General features: G+C 37.7%; 1 long non-coding RNA gene across 1 annotated transcript; it reads left to right on the top strand.

Moving 5' to 3' along the window:
- Positions 1 to 3,707: 3,707 nt before the first annotated feature.
- LOC113080453 (uncharacterized) lies at positions 3,708 to 4,876 on the top strand. Its single transcript, XR_003281858.1, has 3 exons — positions 3,708 to 3,819; positions 4,525 to 4,631; positions 4,740 to 4,876. It is a non-coding gene; the product is annotated as an uncharacterized LOC113080453 (long non-coding RNA).
- The last annotated feature ends 21,266 nt before the right edge of the window (positions 4,877 to 26,142 follow it).

The raw sequence follows: 26,142 nt of genomic DNA, 5'->3' as shown, positions 1-26,142 counted from the left end.
CCAGCGGAGAGACAGAAGATTCAGAGCTGGGCGGAACCAGCAGAGACACAGAAGATTCGGAGCTGGGCGGAACCAGCGGAGACACAGAAGATTCAGAGCTGGGCGGAACCAGTGGAGAAACAGGAAACTCAGTGCTGGGCGGAACCAGCGGAGACACAGAAAACTCAGGGCTGGGCAGAACCAGCGGAGACACAGGAAACTCAGGGCTGGGCGGAACCAGCGGAGACACAGGAAACTCAGGGCTGGGCGGAACCAGCGGAGAAACAGGAAACTCAGGGCTGGGCGGAACCAGCGGAGAAACAGGAAACTCAGGGCTGGGCGGAACCAGCAGAGACAAAGGAAACTCAGGGCTTCTTTTTTAGGTCGGGTATTCTGTCACGGTTTGCACTGCCGGAAGGAACACGGAGCCGAGGATAAACGGAATAAGGCTTTTAATATATACAACGCAAGGAGCACAGCGATAGACACACGTAGTGAATGAGTTAGTAGCAAGTGATGATACCCGACAAAACAGAACTGAAAGGACAAGGCTTATGTACAAAGGATAATTGGGGAAACACAGGTGGATGGCATGACTAAATTAACAGGGACATGGAACACATGAGGAATAGAATAGACACACCTGGGAACTAATCAAACCAAACACGGAAAGAAACAAACTGAAACTCAGGGCTGGGCGGAACCAGCGGAGACACAGGAAACTCAGGGCTGGGCGGAACCAGCGGAGAAACAGGAAACTCAGGGCTGGGCGGAACCAGCGGAGACAAAGGAAACTCAGGGCTGGGCGGAACCAGCGGAGATGGAGCAGAGGAAATGACTGGAGGAGGTAGGAGTGGGAGACTGAGAGGGTATACAGGGGAATCAGGGCTGGACGGAACCAGCGGGGAAACAGGAAAATTAGGGATTACCTCCATAGACCAGTCCATCAGATCCAGAACTTGCTCCATACGATCTTCAGAGACTGCAAACAGCTCACCCTCAGTCGCAGGAGTGTGGGCAGGGCTTTCCTCCACGCACTCGATCTCCACGAGGACTCCCACGATGCACGGTGTTACCGGCTCACACACCTGGTCAGTCGCGCTCTCGAGATCCTGTTCCCTGTCAGTGGATGGCTCGGGCTCTGCGGCTGCGGTGGGCTCTGGCTCCGTGCGGCGTGATGGTGGCTGCCTGGTCTCTGGGTCGGGAGTGGGACTGGCGAGATCCACTATCGGGCAGACGGTGAAAGGTGAGCCATTTCTCGCCAGAGTCCACTCCACGAATGCGGCGAAATCCTCCCGAGGACCATCTTCGGGCGACAGCGCGTCGTCCGGGTAGCTGGTGGCATTAGCTAATAGAAGAAACTGTCTGGTATGGTCCTCGAGAGAACGTCCTTCCTGCTTCAGCAGGAGGATGAGGAATTCGGGACGATAGAGGGGATCCATAGAAACTAAGAAAAGAAAAGACTGTGAAAAAACGAAAGCAAAACGGAGGGAAAGACACGCGGTTTTAAACTTTCTTTTTTAGGTCGGGTATTCTGTCATGGTTTGCACTGCCGGAAGGAACACGGAGCCGAGGATAAACGGAATAAGGCTTTTAATATATACAACGCAAGGAGCACAGCGATAGACACACGTAGTGAATGAGTTAGTAGCAAGTGATGATACCCGACAAAACAGAACTGAAAGGACAAGGCTTATGTACAAAGGATAATTGGGGAAACACAGGTGGATGGCATGACTAAATTAACAGGGACATGGAACACATGAGGAATAGAATAGACACACCTGGGAACTAATCAAACCAAACACGGAAAGAAACAAACTGGGTCACGGGCAAAAACACACTAAATGAGTGCAGGTGTGACACACATGACACCAATTGTGCAGACTGATGAAAATATTCATTTATTTTCATGTACTCAAGTCAGTCAATACTGAACATTTCAACAAAACATTTTCCAGTTTTCATGTATTACAGTATTACTGAACATACCATTGTACTCTGAGCTTACAGTAATATTGTAACATTACATATCCAGTTCAGTACTGAAAAAAAGAAAAACACTAAAAACTCTCCGCCTAGCTGGATCTGGCCACAGGGCCTCGTCAACATCACAGGCTATACTTTCATTTGCAAGGCAACGTGGGAAGAATCTTTTCGAGTGACGAATCCACCCTTGTATGGATGCTGGTTCAATTTGATCACATAGCTTGGAGGAAGCATGTGATAGCAATGATTTGCATCTGGTCCCTTTGGTTTGCTGCTGTGATGATATTGTGTAATCGGTCTAAAAATGTAAGAATGAGTTCAGTGTTGTAAGGACCCAAGTTGGCACGGCGGTGGAGGACCCCATTCTGTGTAATGGCAGCACAAAGGGTAATGTTACCCCCACGTTCCCCTGGTACATTGACAATAGCCCCGTGACCGATGTTTCTTCCCCTTCTTCATCCTGTTGTCAGGTTAAATCCAGCCTCAATGTAAATAAACTCATGCAGGACTTCCTCCGCATCCATTTGCAAAACTCTCTGAAATACAGCAAAAGATCACATTGCGTAGATCAGTATACTGTAGGTCTGCTATACAGTAAAATTACATGTACAGTAAAAGGTTATGTGTGCAGGACACAATACTAGTCAGCTGGACTTTCACCGTCTGAATTTCTTTCAAATGGCACTTTATGCAGTTGTTTCATCAGAACTTGATGTTTTTTAAGGATACGGGCTATTGTTGACAGAGAGGCCTGTTGGACATTATTGAAAATTAGGTGATCATTGACAATATGGGCTTGAATTTCTGGAAGTCTGATTGCATTATTGGCCAAAACGAGGTTTATGATCTCTCGCTCTTGCTCCTGTGTGAATATGGGGCTCCTCCCTCCTTGGTGTTCACGACGTTCAATCCTATGTGGGCCAAACAAAATACACAGCTTACTGCAAAATGATACAAACAGGAATATATACAGTACCTATGTGTCTAGAGAGCACTAATGAGATCAGTTTAAAACACTGTTACAGAAACCTTCATTTGAGAAACCGGTTTCCTTCTGAAAGTCATTGTCTGTTACAGTATACAACATAAACAGAGTGAACAGATACAGTGAAATTAAGAGATAAACTGTAAAACGCTCTTGCAGTAGATTAAAAGCACTCACAACTATAATAAAATATACACTACTAGTACAAGTACTATAAATAAACTTTTTAATTTGGTTTAGATTAAAATTTAGTTCAAGTCCTAGTAAAAAAAAATATATTTATTATAACATTTATATTTCAACTTTGTTTGTAGTGCTGCTTGTGCACAATGCACATCTCTCAATATTAATCCTAGTGTGTTTAAATGTCACTGTTGAAGATTGTATGATCTCTGAATGATATTTAATGTCTTTAAATGCAAGATATTTCAAGTGTAGCTGAAGTATAATTGCTATAGTCCCACTTTAACACAATCAAATAAACTTCAGTGTATCTTATGTTCCACTTCAACACTAGTTCTGCACAATTCAAATGAATAAAGTACAAAGTTAGTTGTTCCAGTTTAGCAGACTTTAAGTTTACCAGTTTAATATACCACAAGTACAAGTGCAGTGTATTTTTATTAAGTGCATAAATATGTAAATGTATTTGTAGTATACTTATCATGAAATAAATGTATTTCAAATTCATTTTAGTGTATTTATATTTCACTAGGGATGTCTTATCTGTGTTTATAGATGGATTGAAGTGTCATCAATGCACTCTTTACTTCTTTTCCTCTGAGACGAAGAACTGGAATGAGAGCAGAAAATACTGTAGAGAGAGAGGAACAGATCTGATCATCATCAACAACAGAGAGGAACAAGTGAGAGAGAGAGTGTGTGTGTGTGTGTGTGTGTGTGTGTGTGTGAGAGAGAGAGAGAGAGAGAGAAAGCAGCAGATCTGATCATCATCAACAACAGAGAGGAACAAGTGTGTGTGTGTGAGAGAGAGAGTCTGTGTGTGTGTGTGTGTGATTGTGGGAGAGAGAGAGAGAGTGTGTGTGTGTGTGTGTGTGTGAGAGAGAGAGAGAGAGAGTGTGTGTGTGTGTGTGTGTGTGTGTGTGTGTGTGTGTGTGATCGTGTGTGAGAGAGAGAGAGAGAGAGAGTGTGTGTGTGTGTGTGTGTGAGTGAGAGAGAGAGAGTGTGTGTGTGTGTGTGTGTGTGAGAGAGAGTGTGTGTGTGAGTGAGAGAGAGAGAGTGTGTGTGAGAGAGTGTGTGTGTGTGAGAGAGTGTGTGTGAGAGAGAGAGAATGTGTGTGTGTGTGTGTGTGAGAGAGAGAGAGAGAGAGAGAGAGTGAGTGTGTGTGTGTGTGATCGTGTGTGTGTGAGAGAGAGAGAGAGTGTGTGTGTGTGTGTGAGAGAGAGAGTGTGTGTGTGTGTGTGTGTGAGAGAGAGAGAGAGAGAGAGAATGTGTGTGTGTGTGTGTGTGTGCGTGTGTGTGATCGTAGTGTTTAGTTTTTAAATTAAAGATAATGTGCTGAAATCAGTCTGTGCTCGTGTTATAAATCATGTTATTGTTTCTCTTCTCAGGATTTTGTAGGGAATATTTCTGGTTCTGATCATTTCTGGATTGGTTTGACTGATGTTGAAGAGGAGGACAGATGGAAATGGGTTGATGGCAGCACACTGACCTCTGGGTGAGAAATGACTGAACTGAACAGATTATTATCTAATAAATGATTGTCTCAGTCAGTATCATATCACACAGAAAGCAGCTCTGATCTAACTCTGATCTGTTGATGCAGGTTCTGGAAGTCTGGAGAACCAAAACAGCCAGACGACTATCAGGGAAACGAAGACTGTGCTAACACTCATTCATCAGGATGGTTTGATGCTCAATGTGATAGTAGTCTTAAATGGATCTGTGAGAAGAGTATCCTAAAATAAATGATACATTATAATAAAAAATTACATATATGCATCATGAACAAATAAATATGTTGGTAATTTAACTTTTTTTTTAATGGCACATTAATTAGGTTATTCTGTAAAAACAAATAAAAAATAAATAGAAAAAAACATTATAATACTAAAATTTTCATATAAAACTTTTTAAAATCTTTTTTTTTTTAATTTTAAAGATCTGAACTAAAATCTGAATGTGAAAAACAACAGTGATGTTTCTACAGACTCAAATAAAATCAGAAATACACTGATATAATAGAAATATTCATAAAAACAGCATTGATCCAATATTGTTAACCAAAATGATCATGATTTTAGGAGTATTACTCAGTACATCAGTAAAGTTTGATTTGAAATGTGACTCTTGCAGCTTTTTTGTAATGACAGTATGACAATAAACATGATTTACTTGTTTTCAAAAACTGGTTTATTTCCTGAACCACGTGAAGATGAATATAAATGGAAAGTAGCATAAACAGCTTCTAATGTTTGACTGAGAATATGAACAATAGTCTGACTGTAGAAATCAGGATATGATCTAACAAATAATCTTCTTTATAAACACTTTCTAGCATCAGTATGATCGGTGCATCACCAAATATAAGGAGAGTAATTCATTATCACTATATCAAACAATTACATGTTATTTATTTATAACATCTTTATGACTGTTTGTTTTATGCTAGTGAAAGAAAAAATTGATTACACAACAAGCCCAGATTTTACCCCAAAATGACTGACAGTTCCTTTAAAGTCCAGCCTCATTAAAGTGAGTGAATAATGGACTGAAGGAAGAGCATCAGATGCAGTCGCTGCTAAAAACTGTTCATCCGTCTGAACTTCTGATGTAACGTAACATGTAACATGGTTATTAATGGTCATTGTGTTTTTGAGGAATACCTGAGGGAAGGGAAGAAGTTATTGTGATATAATATATTCATTTGAACCTTGTTTACCACACCAAGCGTTGTTGAAGATCAAGTTCCTTTCTGCATAAATACTGACCACACAAACACAGATGAGGAGCACAACAGTCCAATCCAGGAGAGAAACTAGTGTTCTTGATGACACCAAAACCAAAAGAAAATTACAACCTGCAAAATGCAGAGAGGAAATGGAAAAAGGGCTTTGCAAATATTGACATTATTGTAACACTTGTCTAATTTTTTTATTCATTGTGTTTTAGTTGTCGTTTGACCTCAGTCTGTTTAGTTATTCATTCTCTTCACCTGTTATAGTTTCAGTGTATTTATGACCTTCAGGTTTTGTGTCTGTGTGTGTGTGTGTGTGTGTGTGAAGGGGAGGATTTTCTGAAGGTATTTTTGAGTCAAAACGACTGAACACCTGTGACAGTGTGTTTGTAGTTGTAGAGAAAAGCCACATGTGTATCAGTAAGTTTGAAGTCAGAGAGAAATGTTTTAAGAGTTGTAAACCTGTAGACTTTTTTTGTTCTCTCCCAAACACAATAGTTTCACCTTCTCAAATTCTTCATTGCAGATGCACAAATCCTATTCTACAAATCACAAATTAAGAAACTCGTACGCTCACATTTTTGATACAATTGCTGCAGTGAATATGGTGCAAATGTATATTTTACAAACCACAATAATAAAGCAGCGTATAAAACTATTTTAATGTACAACATGGAGGTTTACACTTTTTTTACATTAATTATAGCATTTATTTGAATTACTGAGGGAGACTTTTAGTAATTACATTTTGTGTGATAGAGATAAATCTATATCTGTCAGGTATGACTCGGGACACAGATGTAAAGGTGAATTCAGAACGGTGTTTATTAGAATAAGGTTTCATGTGCTCAGTGTTTTCAGTTCCTCAGTGCACAGTGAAGCTTCGATCTTCTAGTGCAGGCTTGTATGTAATTTACATGGAGCGGGGAATCACACAGGTGAGTTTGACAGGAACACAGATGTCAAAGCCACATTCAAGGATTGCTCTTTAAAGTTCTCTTCCTTCTTATAAGCCAAAGCAGTACCAGCTCGGGGTAATCACAGGAGACTACAGCTACCGTCGAATCACTTGATGTTGCACGCTGATCCACGGTCCTGGGAACAGCAGAACAAGAACACAGGTTACAGTAACACTAAGGTGAGTACGTTACGTCTGGCTTGTAGGAGCTTGGAGACAACTTTGAGGAGTTTGTCCTGTTGGAGGCTTGACGGGGAACTGAGGTGCAGGTGAGACAGTAGGTCATTAATATAGAACGATGATTAAAACTGACTGGAACTACCTGTGGATTAAACTGTTTTACTGCACACTTCCAGCCAATAAGAATCAAGTATTCAGACAGATCATGGTAAAACAGCACATAACAAATAAAAAGCATCTTCTTAATGGTGAATCCTTTGTCAGCCATACAGACATCACCAGGCTCCAGCAAGTCTGGAAACAAAAGTAACTGCTCTTTAAAGGTAGTGGTGTTTTTATATGATGAGAACACCTCAGACTGGAGCGTGAGTGAAGATGGATTCCAGCATCTTATCTCTGTGAAGTCAATGATGACCCTCACCTCTGAACAAAACTACATAAATTTGTCTGGCATGGTGGCATTCACTTGCTCTCTGCTCATCCATATGGGCAGTGATCCTAGGACAAGATAAAGATCAATAGCCCAAGTTATGATGATGCGGCTAACAGTGGAGACACTTACAAATTCATATATATCATTATCTGGCTTTTATTATGTTTCAAAACAAATGTTTATTGTAATGGTCATATTATCTAATTTCAAGACTTTGTTCATCTTAATTGTATTACTACTCAGTTGTGGAAGCATTCATTTGATAAAAAATATTATGCTGACATCTTCCTGAAACAGTAATTTGTGTCAAGAATTATTAAAATGCGTGAACATACCTGGAAGAGGAGTGACTGCATAATAATGATCTGCTTCAGCTGTCACCTCAGAAACTACTTCAGCGTCTTGGGTGTCGTCTGATTGTATGGTTTGAACTCGTTCGTAAACAGACTCATGTGAAGTTTCTCCCCAGTTGTTCAAAATAAAGCGGGACGGGACAGTCCCTTTTCTGAGGTGTTTATGACCAGTAGTGGCAGTGTAATCATCACTGATAAAGTGCCAGCTGCAGACAAATGTGCTGCCTCTAATGATCGTAAACTTTGGTCCTTCTACTCGTCTAATAGCATATATCCACTTCTTCCTCAGACATTTATTGATAGGAAAACCATGAAAACTCAAATATGGTGTGCTTTCCATTCAGAAACCCATTAGTCTCAAGCTCACCATTTTCCAGAACTGTCTGCAATCTACCTGGACTGCAAGGTTTGAGTGTCAGGTTCCCAAAGATAAGGTTTGGTAAAGAATCCTAAAAAATTAACCTCATTTAATAAGAATCAAATGATTTTTTTTAAAGTCTGGGTAATTTTATAGAATTCTTTACAATACAAAGTCTTCTTCACCTGTTTTTTCTGACTGTGCTGAACCCGATGAGTATTTTTCTGTCCAATGCAAATTCAAGCAGTAAACATAAATGCAGAACAATGTGAAGGGGTAGACATGACACACACACACACACACACACACAGAGAGAGAGAGAGACATTTCTGCAAATGAATTAAAATAAATTAGCAGTAACCACTAAAGTGTTTTAACCCTCTGCCCCTTTTTGTTCAGGAGTCACACTTACCTTCTTCACAGTCAAAAGTGACCGAAGCCTTGAAAATGTAACTTTTTTTTTTCTTCAAGAAAACCAGTGTAATTTACTTTTGTTTAATAATATTTTTTTATTATTATTTATGATTTTTAGGGAATTTAATAGGGATTTTTTCAATATTTATGAAATTTATGAAATATTTTTTATCTCTTTATTTATTAAAATTTTTTATATAAATGCAATATTTCACATCGAAATAGAGTGAAAGCATTTTGAATACTTTTTTTTAATGTGAAAATTGGGAAATCTGGAGGCATTAAAAAATAAATAAAAACTTGTGTAATGTTTTGTGTTAACGTATTGATTGGTGTCTATTTTGCACTCCTGATATTCTGGAGAGTCACCCCTTAATTGCTGCTTTTATGGAAATTTTTTGTTTTGTTAATTTGGCATTGATTGCATTAATCTAATTTAGGTATCTTTTTAACATACAATGATCAAGGTAGTTTATATTGTCCATATGGACACTGAGTTCTTTATGTAACCTGTGCACGTAACTGCTTTAGGCTGAAAAAATACTTCTAAAGAGGAACCATGTACCAGGAACAATTAGTTCTGAGACAGTCCGTACCAGGAAGAGGTGCATGAGATGTGCATGTGTTATGATGTGATGTGCACTGGGCAACATTGGCTCAGAGGTCCTAGTCTGTCCTTCAATGTATCTTTTTACATACTATAAAAAGTGGGCTGTGAGTCTGTGTGTTATCTCTTAAAGCGATACAAAGACAAAACTCTGTTTGATTTTCCATTCTCAGTTTCTACAAATTGTTATTGAATTAGAATTTCCACAACAGCTTTAAAAGCAGTAATCACTTCAGGCCATCTCATCTCAGCAGCACTAAACGTACAGAAAAATGTGGGAGTGCCCAACTGTCTCACCATAGCAAACAAATTACAGAGTTTTCTCCCAGTATGCCGGCCTCCCTCTTAAAGGTTGCATGAAACGTGTTGCTTCTTTATTATTCACAAGATTTTCTAACTCTTGTCCTGTTGCAGTGAAGAGTTTATTCATCACGGGTCATGGGTTTTGCTTTTCTCAGCTGGATAGACATACTAGATGTGGCCATGTGCATTTCAGTCACAAATTGTGCAAAGAAGATGTAGCTTGTGTCTCTTGCCCAACGATTATCTACAGAGAATAGCCTTGTGTTGAAGTACCTGCTGGGGGAAACATGTTTTGCTCTGCCAGGCTCATCAAGTGTGTTCTTTCCATCAGGAAACTGTACTGGGAATCCCATAGACTCCAATTTGTGAACTTTAAAAATGCTTACAGGATTGTTTCTTTCTGCTGGAGCAATGCAAAATATTCCATCATCATAAGACAACAGCTGCAGACCAAGATCGGGGGCTGAAGACATGTATCTAAGATAAGACCAGAGGTCTGTTCTGTGGAAGTATCAGGATCACCACCGCAATCATTTTGTTTATTGTCATCACTCTGTTGTTCCGTGTTCTCACTTGGGTTACTGGTGACAATGTCCATTTGTTCATCATATTCACTATGGTCATTTGTATTTGACTGTCTGTAATCAAACAATTCATCACCTGCGGTCCGTGTACGTTTTGATAGTTTGTTTTCCAATTTGAAATGAAATAAGCAAAATCGAGAAAACGGCCCCTTTATTCGTGTTTTCCGTTTTTTTGAAAAAACTAAAAAACGAGATTTCATCTTAATTTTTCGTTTTTTAGTTCAGAGGCATAAAACGAATAAATTACTTCAATATTCGTTTTCCACATGTGGGCGGTCCTGAGATGCCCCCCGACAGCGCCGAGCGGGAGAGGATCACTGACCAGTGTTCGGTCAGCAGTCAGAACCAGTGTTAATTTCGTTGACTAAATATTTTCGTCATTATTTTCGTCACGAATATATTTTTGCGGACGAAAACGAAACGAAAACTAAAATAGAAGGCACTGATGGAGACTAAAACTATGACTAAATTGATTGACATTATCGTCAACGAATAAAGGACGAGACGAAAATAGACTGTGACGAAAATCAAATCAGCAAACGGGAGAGATGCGAGGAATGAGCAAAAGAACCGGCAAAACAGAACAGACTGCATGAGAGAAGAGAACCAATCCGAGCCTGACTTATTGAGACATGAAGCAAAGGTTTTCAGTTTTTAAATGAGCTCCCGGGAAGTCGGCATTCGAAGAGGTGATGTCTAAAAGAGCGACAAAATGTCCACAGCTCACTTCATGTTTGACGACGAACAAAACAAAACGAAGTGTAAAGCACGCGGAGCGCTCATTCGTGGCAAGAACACAACCAATTTGAAAAGACATTTACAGACGAGCCACCCGGACATTTTCTCAAATGTAATTTCACAACGATGTTCTTCTGTTTATTGAGCTAAGCAAAATTGGAAGACTGCAGTGCGTAGATGTTGTAGCATTAAATATTACGAACTGAAAAGTACTGTAAAATAGCCCCTTCAAGTTAGATGAGAGCACAATACTAATACGTAATATGATAAATACATTTGATTAATACTAATGTTTAGTATATTTTATAATTTTCTACTTGTTGACAATATCACTAATATTTCTATATTAGTCATGTGAAACATGAATGTTCACATCCTATCATTATACAACTAATCTAGCAATATTGTAGTATTTAAAACATACAATATTGCTAGACAAATGAATACCTTATAAAATCTTGTTACTTTTTTTATCCACCTAGCTGCCAACTTATTAAATATTTACTTTAAATGTATGCACTTATTATTCAGCTCAGCTGTAAGCTTTAAGGTCCTGGACCTAACGTTATTTTTCTTTTATTGATGGTCAATTGGCAGCTAGTTATTGTTTACATTATCATGACAGTGTTTGTTGCTGCATAAAAGCTTTTGAATCGAAATAAAGACACAGTTGTGTTGAAATAAAGTTGAATTTGTGTTTTATATATTTTGGTTAAGTTTGTTTCCTATACCAGCTGTAAAAAATTGTCTAGTAAATCTGTTATTGATTTTAGTCTTATTTTAGTCGACTAAAATACCAAGCAATTTTAGTCGACTAAAATACCAAGCAATTTTAGTTGACTAAAATAAGACTAAAATTAAAACAAATCAGATGACTAAAACTTGACTAAAACTAAAAAGAATTATAGTCAAAAGACTAAGACTAAAACTAAATTAAAATTTTGTGTCAAAATTAACACTGGTCAGAACTTGGGTACCGATGATGGGGAAATACATTTTTACTGAAAATGACCCGCGACTATGATTGACAGGACGATAGCGGAGACAATTAAAAGTGCAATATAACTTCTGTTAACAAAAACATTTATTTTATTTTTTTTAAATATAAGTGACTTTGTCTTTGTTTTCATCAAATAATTGTGAACCACAAACCGAGCCTTCGTGTTAAAGGGTGATTTATTTACTATATATTTTATAAATATATTTTATTTATTTGTTATAATATGGGTATTTTATGTCACCCCTCTTATTAGTTTGATTATAGTAGGCTATACGCGAGTTTTTTTCATTTATTTATTTATTATTGTACTATTTTACTGTTGTTTTTTTAATTAACAATATGTCATAACAACTTAAAAAGATTAAAATCTACAGAAGAGATTAACAAATAACATTGGTGTTATTTATTTCCTCACCTGCACAACCCTATTCTTAATGTAGGCTACAAGTTACAGATTTAATGTTGAGCAAACAATGGTAAAGGCTTCTTAAATACCATTACACTCTGTTGAAGAGTCAAGAAGGATGTGTTAATTTACTGTAGATTTTCAATCTGTCATTAGTTGGTGACCCGGTGTAATTATAATAGCATAAATAAAAACAAATACACGTAATGTGCTATGTATGCCAATAGCCAAAACACATCTGCTTTTCCTCTAGATCACTTTACAGTGTGATGGAAATAAACTTTTCTTAAAGCGTGTTGTATATCACCACAAAAAAAAAAAAAAAAACATTGCGGGCAAATGTCGAATTTGTGTTTTGAAATTTAAATCAACAACGTAAGAGGCTTCAGGCCTAAAAAAAATAAATAAATAAATAATTAAATATTCTAACTTACTCTCTGATGTCACATGGACTACTTTGAAGATGTTTTTCTAACCTTTCTGGACATGGACAGTAGACCGTACACACAGCTTCAATGGAGGGACTGAGAGCTCTCGGACTAAATCTAAAATATCTTAAACTGTGTTCCGAAGATAAACGGAGGCCTTACACGTTTGGAGCAACATGAGGGTGAGTTATTAATGACATCATTTTCATTTTTGGGTGAAGTATCCCTTTAAGGAAGCAATAACGACAAAGAGATTTTATATAGACTTATATTAATGATTATTATTAAATTTCAACAGATTAATATTTAAGTATTGTTTGCAATACATCGGGAAAGATTTCTGCTGCTAATGCACTTAGTTATAAGCAAACGCTATGGTGGAACTGCAGTCGCTGGCTTACAGTCTAGCGGAAATAGAATTGTGCATAGAGTCTAGTGGCATTCTGCACTGTGTAATGAGACTTGATGAAAAACTAACTCACCATCTACATCTGAACGTCCATCCTCACTGCATTTGTCAGGTGTTTTTTGAGGGGAAGAAAGGTCAGAACATCCATCTGGAAAACAAATGGTGACACCACATCTTCTGTGGTCAGTTAGGGTTAGGACAGACACTGAAAACAATGACTATCTGTAAGAAGAGATGATACATGCACCTTAGCAATGAGGAACCCTACAACCCTGAGCACAAAAAGTATTCTCGTCACTTCATAACATTAAGATTAAAGGGTTGATTCACCCAAAAATTTAAATTACCCCATAAATTACTCAGCCTGAAGTCATCCTAGGTGTATATGAGTTTGTTTGTTTTTCTCGACAAATCCAGTCAGTTATATTAAAAATAGTCTTTTTTTTTTTTTAAATGGATGGACACTTTTTATTTAACTTCTTTTGGACTGAAGCAATGCAACACCCACTGAGTGCCATGAAACAGCTTGAAAGAGCAAAGACAATTTCTAATATAATTTCATACCTGCCAAGAAAGACAGAATTAGACAGAAGACACCTAACACTAACACAAGATAGAAGATACCTAACACTATAATACATATTATACACATTATATCAGGGTTCCCGCGGGGTCTTAAAAAGCCTTAAAAGCATTGAATTTATTAATTTGGAAATAATACTTTAAAAAGACTTTAAAAAGTCTTGAATTTTGATGTCTGGGTCTTAAAAATTGTGCTGTATGTAACTTCTATGTATTGTAATTTTCTTCAAAAGTTTCATTTGTCAACCACGATTATTTTGATTAAATGACGTAGTATAAATAAAGAGTGGCGGGACCAGTAATTGAGAACGCAACGCAGCCCCGGGGTCGAGCGGCAACCTCACGCTCTCTCGTGAAGCCAATAAGGAAGTGACTAAAACTGCAATTCATCGACTGGCCGCTTGAGGCTGGCTGCAGAAGAGAGTCAGTCCCATAGACTCCCCATGTCCAACTTTACATGTTTACAGCCTGGTTAAAAAAATACGTCGACGCAAAATATGCGCATCGATTCGTCGACCTGTTTTTATTTCTCTAAAAAATGTTTGCAAAACGTTTACCTTATGTGCACTGAATATACGCGATGGCCGGATCAACATTCTACGTTATATAACCAATCCAGGGGTTTTTCTGCATTTTGATCTTCTTATTTGATCTGTGAGTGATGTAGAATAGAATGACTGCTTGCCTGACAGGGCGCGTACGAGAGAGAGCCCCGGCTGCGCGCGCACTCACAGTCTTCAAACAACTCGAGCGCTTCTTGCTCGTGCATATTAATCAAAATAATTAAACACGATAGAAAAAGGGCGAAACACCAAAGTTTCATGCGCGCTCGCGCACTCACAGTCTTCAAACTACACGAGCGCTGTCTTGCTCTCTCTCTCTCTCCCTCGTGCATATTAACCAAAATCAATAGACACGATAGAAATTAGATAAAGGGCGGAACGCTAGACATCAAGTTTTTGTTATTTTCAGCTGAAAGAAGAACTTTTTTTTCAGTAAGCTAGGCCCTATGTGTTCAGTAAGCTTGTTTCAGTAAGCTATGTGTTTTAAAGGCTTCAAGGTTTTATTGAATGCTATCTCTTATATATAAAGTGCAAAGTAATGCATTCTTAGTCAGTCTTTTATTTTGTAATTTTAAGAGCAATAAACATATATTGCAATGTTAAGGAATTCATGTTTTTTTCATTAAGATATGTAAATCAACATGTATAAATTGTTAGTTGTCAATTAATGGGGAGATAATCGAAATCGAATCGATCTGAAAAAATTAATCGTTAGATTAATCGATGCATCAAAAAAATAATCGCTAGATTAATCGTTTAAAAAATAATCGTTTATCACAGCCTTAATCCAAGCACATGAATGCTCTCAATTTATAAAAACAAATTCCATCGACTACGTGTTTCAACCATATACTGTATGGTTTCAACCAACAAGTGCCAGCTAGCTGCTAATGTTCCTGAAGCGGCAGCAGGATCTAATAATAGGGGCCGTTCACATATCACGCCTAAAAATGCGTGGAAAACACTTGGCGCACCACTTTCACCTTCTTTCCAAAGGGCTCGGGCAGAAGCGCACCTGAGGCAACAATGACGCGCACTCTCCATGAAGACGCAGAAATTTCAGCAAAGGATAAATGGATTTGCAGCACTAAAAATCGCACGCAGTAGCTCTGCTAATAACTTTATTTTCAAAATGGCAATCCATATACAGCTATGATCAGCTGTTCCTTCATCTTGGCCTAGCTTTCAACGTTGTTACGGGAAAGGATGAAGCAGATTGGTTAGTTCTTGTCACATGACCTGCGCTGCGCTTGCGGCTCTCTGAAAAGTTGAGATTTTTTAACTCGATGCGGTGCGTGGGCGTCGCGACCGCATCGCTTCCATTATGAACGTGCATACTGCGCGCCTACATTGGAAATAATGAACTTGAGCGCGCAAAAAACGCGATATGTGAACGGCCCCTTATAGCCAACTTGCTGCTAGCACTGCAGACCCTTGAGCTATGACCGCAACTAGAGTGGATCTGCACACAGCTTTTGGGTCCACGCCAACAATGAAAGCCGAGGTGTTGTGGACTCTTAACACAATCGCTAAACATCAGTCCTACAGTTGAAATGAGGGTATCTCAGAGTTTTTCAAATGCATGTTCCCTGACTCCGAAATCGCTAAAATGTTTACTTGCGGTCACGATAAAGGAGAAGTTGACGGAACTGGCTGTCCTTGATAAAGAGATTGCTGCCCTGAGTGAAGAGCTAAGGAGTTGACTGTGTTTCTTAATTTAATGTATTGTTGAGTTCTAATTTTCGATGTTTATTGTTCAGGGGTCTCTCAGTTCCCTATATTCCCAGCATGGAATAAGTAGCTAGCTAATATTAAAAAACAACTTAACATTGTTCGGCAAACTGTCTTGTGGCCTACTGAAATGTTTTTATTTTTCACACCTGCTTGGCTTATCTTTTACCCATTCCACATTTGAAAAATAAATGAAAACAAGTTCAAGGATTTTGTTTTTCTTTGCTGGTAGGGACGTGAAATAGGTATTAATTTTTTATATAAATGGACTTAAAAAGGTCTTAAAAAGACTTGAATTTAACTTGAAGAAACCTGTAGGAACCCTGTATATCCTTTCACCAATTAATATTTATTAGTTACTCCATAACATAAACAAGTAGACCATAAATGTTATACAATTACTGCAATCACTCCGAACATTTTGTACAGGAGGCATACCCCATGGAAACTTCTTCCACCTGAAAATCCCGTCAGAAATAAAAGTAAACTGAGGACATTCTTTCTAAATAAATAAATCAAAACATTAAATAAATGTGCAAAACCAGCAGTTATCAATATCAAAATCAGTTTGCGAAAAACAAACAACAATTTTCCATGCATAGTGTTTAAACTTTTGCATTGTTTAACTTGTTAAAGGTTGCAGATTTGGCTTTTTTAAGTAGTGCATCAGTGAAAGTCTCTTTGTAACAAATGATGCGCGGGTCAGCTCTCTGCTTATGTAACATTAATCTGTATGAAATGTGCATTTCTCTGGCGCATTCACTACTGCGAAGATCGCGAGACAGCATCGTCAACTTTATCTTTGCAGACGACACGACATTGATACAGAAAACACTTGTTTATTAATAATTATATTCATAAAATATAAAATATTCATAATCATTACTTTTGCCGGTTCTTTGTGACAGCTTTTAGGTGCGTTATTGGCAGCGCCACCCTTACATCACTTTTCTAACTGCCAACTAAGCTTGTGACAGGAGGGGCAGGTGGGATGCGGGTTAACATGCAGCACTCTGATTGGCCAAAAGCTTTTCACTCCACTTACACGCTGGGGATCAGCGGCAGAATCAGCGTCGTAGATTGCATAGAAACCGAAATCGGCGAAATGTGAGAAGCAATAAAATGCGTACCTTGAGAGCAGCGAATCGTGCAAGTGTACTTATGGGTCAAAATGCGTACAGAGTACGAAAAATGCGTACATGTTGGCAGGTCTGTAATTTCCAACTGGATTCGTCTGAAAGAAGAAAGTCATATACACCTAGGATGACTTCAGGGTGAGTAATTTATGTGCTCATTTTCATTTTTGGGTGAACTAACCCTTTAAATGGTAAAACTTGTTTCTGTAATCAGGCTCTCAAAGTGTATTAATATTTGGATTTAGATTTATCAAGCCAATTTATTATCGGCTTCCAAATGTAAATAATTAATGGTTATCAGTATCGGCCAAAATTTTTATATTTGTGCTTCCCTAGATTTTATGAATACATAGTCCATCGTGGTGGTTTTGTTTTGAACTACATTTTACTGGGAGGTGGTTTTAACACCAAGTCTAAATCTAAACTTTAAATCTTACCCTCATCGGCCTCTCTACTTCTCTTCGCTCGTCCTTTTTTTGTTTGTCTCTGTAAACCAGAAGCTGATGTGGGACTTTCACCTATAAAATCAAATATTATTGCTTGATTGCCCTAAGGTCATAAGTACATTCTTTTGATTAAAAGAGCTATAAATGTAAATGTACTGACAAAATAAAGTCAATGGTGTTCTCTTAAAAATGAGTCCAGTAGCTAAAGCCAATACTTAAAATATACACAATACAACTGCATTGGTGATAAAACATACATAACATACCGCATACTGATGGATGAAGCGTGTTAAGGTTCTTTCTTCGAAAGCTCACAGTGTCTTGCTCCATTGCGAACAGAAGCTTACTTATTTTGGTAATTTGAAATGTTTTGTCAGTCTGTCTGTAAAAGTCCCGGTGTACTCTGATGTCATGACCCATGAACCGTGCAACTTGCTCCAGCTCTTGTTCAGTAAGGTCCAAGAGTTGGCAGAGTGTGACAACCTGTTTTCTTAATTAAGTTGACCTTAGGAGTTCGGGGTTTTCTGCTTTGCTTTCTTCTGCAGATTTACGCAGACAGTCACATCCACGTATGTTTGTCATCACACCAGGTCTTGCAAAGAGATAGGGATTTTGAGCAAGTACACCAGCTTCTTCTCTCCTTTTGACCAACAAATCGATTGACTCTTTCATTCTCTCGGTCAAGAAAACTGGAACCTTCTTTCCTCTTTTCCCCCTAATTTCGATGCGAGTTAATATCTTACTCAGCTCCTTTTCTAATGGTGACAAGGTTTCATAGATGTCCTCATTAATGGCACTTGTGCTTGCTTTCTTGTAGATCTCAAGAGTCAAGCGTGATGCTTCCCCTTCCCGCCGCTTGTTGAAAATAATGACCTGCGCCAGAACAGTCTCATTTAATGCCTTGTATGCTCTTAAACTCATTTGCGGAGTCAGTTCCTCTCTTGCTTTGTCTTCTACCAGCCTGAGATGGTCTCTCAGAGCAATCACATTTCTGGTGAGGGGGATGTCATCTTCTTTATTCCATTTGTTTTCTTGTATGGTTTGGTGAGCGGAGATAGAAACACTGTTCCTCCAATTTTTTTCCAAGAGTTCATAGAATTTTTTTGCTTTCTTCTCTGCCAGATCGTCATCATTCATAAGAGCCTGTCCAATCATGACCTCCACAGCCCCTTTAAGGCAGAATCCAATTTTGACTGCTGTTGAAGGTTTTCCATATTCATTTTTGCCTGGACTGAACTGTGTAAGACGCTTAGCAATATTGACAACAAGCTGAAATCTGGATGGTACACACAAATCTTCTAGAGCGTTGACAGTCTTGTCCATATCTTTAGCAACTAACATGAAGCGGCCAAGCTCCCGCATTCTTTGAGCAATGTACTGGTGCCTGGACTTCACGCGGCCATGTTTTGCATATAACGATTCACCATACTTGCAAATCAGGGAATCCCTTCTGATGTGAAATGACACATCGTCCTGTCGCATGTTGTTGATGATCGACTGACATCCATCGGGGGAGGCTGATATTGGAAGCAGGCATGCAGCACGACTCTGTACTCTCCCTCGTGTACTTTTTGTCTCACTTTTCATGCATGACTTCTTGGTTTTGCATGAGGACTGATGTCTCCACTGGTCGTTTTTCCTGAACATGCCGAAACAGTATGGGCAAGGCAAGTAATCCTTTACAGAAGCTTTTTCAGAGGGCTGCTTCCATGTAACTATTTGTCCTCTGCCTTTCTCCAGCACTTCTGCATTATGTTTAAAGTCTCCTTTATTGCGCAGCTGTTCCAGAAGTGTCTTTCTTTCTTTCGATCTTAATGGAAAGCTGAAGGCATATGCCACATCTTTGACTTCTATATGCTTTCTCTCCAAATGCCTTGAAATCTTTGATTGTGCCTGGCTACATTAAAGGCAATAATGTTTTTTGTCCCATGCTCGTTTACAGTTTTCCCTTTTAGTACACGTTTTTAGAGTCACAGCTGATTTGTCTTTATTTGCTTTGATTTTCTTGTGTCTTTTCACATAAGTTATGGGTTTGTTTTGTTCTTCAATGGTGCATTTACCTCTTATCTGATCTTCCTCACTCAGACTTCTGTCTGGTCCTTCAAGTTCCTCTTCACTGGACAGACTCTTATATGATGCATCTTTGACTGGACTCGAATCTTCAGTGCATGATGATGCAATCTTGGAATCTGGATTGTAATCTGGATCTAATCCAGAACAGCTGGAGACTTCAGATTCAAAGGAATCACTCTCTGGCTCCTCATCTTCCATATCTTTTGACTGCAAGTAAAAAAAAAAAAACATAAATCATTATGAGATACAGTTTAACTTTATAGAGACAGTTTACCATAACTAATATACAATAATTTTGAAGATGGACTATATGAATTACTGACACTAAATGATGTCAACTGTAAATGTGTATTATAACAGTACATAACCAAATTGACAAAAGGGTTAGCAGGCATATGACATTTTTGTTTCTTTCTTTTGCTGAAATATTTCAGTTGCAAACTCAGCTACAAACTTGCAAAATTTCAAAGTCTTTAAAACGACACTGCAGTCTAAAGGAATTCGCTTGTTAAGTCTGACGTCACGTAGCAGCGCTTCCGTGTCCAAACGCTCTATCAGTTACCACGAGAAAACAACAAAAGGTGCTAATATAAACTCACAATGTGATTGAATACTAGCGAAAAAGTTAATCTGAACCTTTAACTCCATACTGAAGTCCCAGATAGCCAGACAATGAAAATATAAAAAATACATATAAAAAGTATTTGTGTTTGGGATGCTGTGAGCACGGAGACTGTAGTGTATAACGTAAGTTTGAAAGTGTTTAGCTTAAATGATTAATATGAATAAACAGTGCTCATAAACTGCTGCTGAGGTAGTATTCTCAAGTGAAGCCTGGACCCGGAAACAGCACTTCTTACGTCATCACTTAACAACCGAATAGTTTTAATGAACTGTGAAATAAAATACTTAAGGTCAGGAATTTGATACTTGTTATACACTTCCAATTTTGATTCCTCTTATTGATTCCTTTGTCTGCATTTTAATGTGAATTTAAATCATTCCCGTGCAAAAAGACTCACGCTGCGCACAGATCCAAGGCCACTTCTCAAACCGTATGATGTGCAATACATTCTCTATACTAACCCTAACCATTGCTTGACATTTATATTAATTACATCCCTCTACAGACACCTTGGCAATTGAATCGCCATTGGCTAGTTAATATTTTAGTTTACTCACCAGACTGATTGAGATATATATATATATATATATATATATATATATATATATATATATATATATATATATATATATATACAAATATATATATTTGTAAAATGGCATACACTTCTAACATCAGTCAGTCAAGCTTTATAATAATCAAGTATTATTTACATGGTTCCTACAGGTTTCTTCAAGTTAAATTAAAGTCTTTTTAAGACCCTTTTAAGACCATTTGTATAAAAAATTATACCTATTTCACATCCCCACCAGCAAAGGAAAACAAAATCATTGAACTTGTTTTCATTTATTTTTCAAATTTGGAATGGGTTAAAGATAAGCCAAGCAGGTGTGAAAAATAAAAACATTTCAGTAGGCCACAAGACAGTTTGCCGAACAATTTTAAGTTGTTTTTTTAACATTAGCTATCTACTTAATTCCATGTTGGGATTATGGGAACTGAGAGACCCCTGAACAATAAACATAGAAAACTAGAACTCAACAATACATTAAGTTAAGAAACACAGTCAACTCCTTAGCTCTTCACTCAGGGCAGCAATCTCTTTATCAAGGACAGCCAGTTCCATCAACTTCTCCTTAAACGTGACCGCCAGTAAACATTTTAGCGACGTCGGAGTCAGGGAACATGCATTTGAAAACCTCTGAGATACCCTCATTTCCATTGTAGGACTGATGTTTAGCGATTGTCTTAAGAGTCCACAACACCTTGGCTTTCATTGTTGGTGTGGACCCAAAAGCTGTGTGCAGATCCACTCTAGTTGCGGTCATAGCTGAAGGGTCTGCAGCGCTAGCAGCAAGCTGGCTAAGGGGCCGTTCACATATCGCTTCTTTTACGCGCTCAAGTTCGTTATTTCCAATGTAAGCGTGCGGTATGCACGCTCATAATGGAAAGATACAAAGGCTCTTCAGTGACTTGTCAGTTATTACTGCAGTTCAAGTTTACTCATCCTTAGTAATGATGCAATTCATTACTTTTCTATTCGATTTTAATTTGTTCTTAAAACTTACTATAGCCGAACTATTCTTTTGCTGGCAAATTATATGTACAAGCCAGAGTATGTGAGCGGAGCGGAGTGGGAGCGGAGCGTGGGGTGGAGCGGTGTGATTTTGACAGGAGCGAGGAGCGGATTTTTTAAAAGTCGGAGCGTTGTGTTTTTCACTCACTCCAAGAGCGCTCCACCACCGCTCCATCACGAGTACAATTCATGCCAACGACCCGTAATATAACTGCATATTTAGCATGTATTCACGTTAAACATATTTAACTATAGCTTGATACAGATGGATCTCTCAAATCAGAAGGTTACAATGACGACAATAGCCAAGCGGGAAGTTATAGGTTAGTTCTCTAGGAGTTTGTCTGTTCCTTTTACTGAATATTTTCAGGTCGAAGCATGATTTAAACAGTTACAGCACATTCACACGCAATCGCTTTAGCAAAAATGCATTCAAACAAATGTAATCTTACAGTGTTACTTCATCTGTATCTAATTTTGAATGAGCAGAAATCTGTAAGAAATGCATTGATCTGTAGATAAAATAAAAATGTACTGTTATTTTCACCACAAACAAAACTTGCACAGCAGAATACAGTAATTATACCTTTTAATGCTGACATCCATGTTATTAGTTTTGCATGTGGTAGGAAAAAAAAAGTTTGCACACAATAGCCTAAACCACTTTGAAACTCTCCTGTTATGTTATTTTTTATTTTTATATAGGCTATGTTATGAACATAACATTTCAAACATACTGAAATACTTTAGCCACGGAGCGAAGGTGGAGCGGTGTTTCTGGTATCACTGAGCGCGGAGTGGAGCGGGAGCGGGAAATTGTGAACCCGGAGCGGTGCTGGAGCAGAGCAGACTCCCCCACCACTAACCTTCACGAGGCCTGAGATCAGAAACTCATACCTGTGCTCTAAACCCCTCCCCCCACCAAAGTTCTGAAGACAATCAATGCCAGGGATCATAAAATCATACCTGTGAGGTAAAAGTGTGTGATAATTTTATTTATATATATATATATATATATATATATATATATATATATATATATATATATATATATATGGGTCAGTGACATATGTACCATAAAAAAGTGTTTTTTCAAAAATTTCAAATAACAGGCATAAAAATGGTTGACTTTTGTTCTACTAACTCTCATCTTTATAGAAACATATGTTGTTTCAAAATTTTCAATTGGAATCAGAATTTATGTGACAATTTGTTGTATTAGTGCTTACAATCGTCACATGGTGTGACATGAAAATAATTGTATATAAACTGAAAATGGATTATATCTTTCTTAAGTTACTCACTTTATCAAAGTCATTTATCATAACTAAACTGTGATCCATTATAGTTTTGTGAAAATTAATTAAATTTGTGTATTATTTTTTAAAACATTGCTCAATGTGAGACCTATGCCGTCGGTCTTTCAAAATTTTTTCTATTTATTGTGACAAACCTTGCTAGAAAATTTTTAAAATATTTGTGACTCTTGCTGATACTATTTTCTATGTATTCCATGAACATTTTCAGGTTTTATCATTAATAAAGGTATGTTATTTTCACAATTTGGAATGTCACACCAAATTATATAGTGTCACACCATATGATAATGTCGCCATGTGTCAATGCAAACCATGTATTATCCTACTTATTGGGGAGTACTGATCACTCATATGGCAGGAAATATTTAACCACTCTTAAATGCTGCAAGGCAATATTCAAATTTTATTGATTTATTTGATATTTAACAATAAAACAAACATTGTTTTAATATTGTATGAACCATATGAACATATGTTTGTGTATCAAATTTCATTTCAATGGTCTGCAATATGTATTAAAATAAGTAAAACAACCAATTTTTTTATATCATATGAACCGTGAACATACAACGTAGCTGAGTGGATCCACAAATAAATCAGTTCATCTAGACTCCATTGTACATAAGCCAGTCAAATTTGGAGAGAGTAGTGAAAGTGAAAGTGAAGTGACATTCAGCCAAGTATGGTGACCCATACTCAGAATTTGTGCTCTGCATTTAACCCATCCGAAATGCACACGCAGTGAACACACACACACACACACTGTGAGCACACACCCGGAGCAGTGGGCAGCCATTTATGCTGCGGTGCCCGGGGAGCAGTTGGGGGTTCGATGCCTTGCTCAAGGGCACCTAAGTCATGGTATTGAAGGTGGAGAGAGAACTGTACATGCACTACCCCCACCCACAATTCCGTCCGGCCCAAGACTAGAACCCACAACCCTTCGATTGGGAGTCCAACCCTCTAACCATTAGGCCACGTAGCAAACCTCTCCCTGTAACTCTTTGTCCTGTCTGCACTTGTCATCATTATCTGCCTCAAGTTGACAAAAAAAAAGGAAATGAATGGTTTGAGATGAAGACAACATTGTTTAGACTTAAACAGCATTCTAAGGTTTCTGTGAAGGGATCTGCAGTGTCTGTCTGATGAACTAGAAATCTGTATCACCGAATTAAACTAAACTAAACTTTTATGTGATGATTGACCCAAATAAATGTTTAAAAAGACAAAACATACATTGGACTTTGTTATTTATTGTTATATATGCAGGGAATAACAATTCATATCATATGGCGTGACAGGCAGACATGTCACACCATATGATGCTTTCTGCACTTAGCACAACCTTGAGTCTTGTAGCTACACATTAGCATACTAACAACATGCTAGCTATAACAAAGCAGCATAGATTTACATATAATTATGACAAAATAATAACATTTCTTTTGCATTGTTATAAAAAAATGTGTCACACCAAAAGACATCTGGAAGTGGGACTTCTGTCAGAGTGCCAACAAGATCTGATTTATTGTAAAAATAAAAATGATGACTCACCTCAGGTTGAACAGTAGAAATACACTGCTAGTTCTGTACAACATTGCTGAAGAAGGTCCTCTCCTTCCCAAGGGTGTCAAAACAGTTGTCCGTTCAAATATCCCAAAATAGTGTCACACCATATGAATTTGATTTGTGTGACAAAATCTTTTTGATTAGAACTGACTCAAAACATTATGCTTGGACTTTGAAAAGAGTAGGCTCACAAATAGACATCTGTATTATTTGTCTGTATTTTTTTGAGAATTTTTGCATTTTTTTTTTTTTTTTTGTTTTATTCAAGTTCTCACTTTGAGAAACAAGTGCCGGACAGTCACAGCATATGAGTTTTGTTATGTTTGGTTGAACATTCTGAAAAAATTAGTTATGAACTGTTTTAATGTTGAATATGTTCACATGAAGCATAATGTTCTGCACAATATTGATAAGGTTTTTGGCAAATATATTTTGCATTCATAAATGTTTGACACTGAAGACAGCAAAACTGCCATGTCACGTCACCCACCCATATATATATGCAATTCGTCTCTCCCCATCAGATCAATCTCTACCAACCCCCACCCTCACCCTCACCCCAATCATAAAAAGTTCCCCCCAAAAGTAAAAAAAATGCTAGAGACCTTAAAGATGATAAAGTGTTACCTGCACTGTAAAGGCTGCGCATCGATTATGATGAGCTCTCAGTCGCTCCAGTCACACAATATTCCCAAATATATATTTTTTTATATTAATAATTAAATAATTCATTGAATTAAATATGAACAATATTAAATTGATATTTATTACTGCAGTTATCTGTAAATGAATGAACATACTACAATTCATCTTAAAAGTACAATAACAATGCACCTAAATTTCATTGTATGTACGTCAGTATAGCACAATTCAGAATAAGGAAATTGTTGGATTATATTTTTTGATGCATTAATGAAAATCCTTTTTCAAGTGTGGATTGTAAAGGTGTAGCTCATTTGAATTATGCTTAATTGATATACTATTACTTTCTGTAACTAATGTATATATTATGTAAATATCACATGAGAGGCCAAATATTTGTATCCATGGTAGTACACTTACTATGAATAAAACATGTGTCCATGGTGAGGATAGAAAGGTTCATAATATACGCTCACTGAGTTACTAGTTTTTAGCCTTATATAAAACCAGCTGAAATACAAAGTAATATGGATGTACACTTAGGCGTTACAAGTACTGTGTATCCCTGCCAGCACCGAGACTCAAACTGCGAGTCCGGCTCTCTTACCATTAGGCCATGACTTCCCCTTCCCCTTTAAACTGCTATATATTAGTTTCAGATAAAAATGTTCAGCGTGCCAGAAAAGGGGGTATAGTTAATCCAATTACAGCAGTATTTCAAATAAAAATGTCATCATGTACCATGTATTTAGGCCGCACATAATAAATTACAAATGGACAAAAGGACTAACTCTAACACTAAACCCTAAACCCTAATTTGACTTGGTTCATTAAAGTGT

This window comes from Carassius auratus, unplaced genomic scaffold (assembly GCF_003368295.1).
Source record: "Carassius auratus strain Wakin unplaced genomic scaffold, ASM336829v1 scaf_tig00031378, whole genome shotgun sequence".
In the NCBI taxonomy this organism is placed as follows: Eukaryota; Metazoa; Chordata; class Actinopteri; order Cypriniformes; family Cyprinidae; genus Carassius; species Carassius auratus.
Note: the sequence above shows the minus strand (reverse complement) of the source record. Positions and strands in the feature narration are given on the sequence as shown.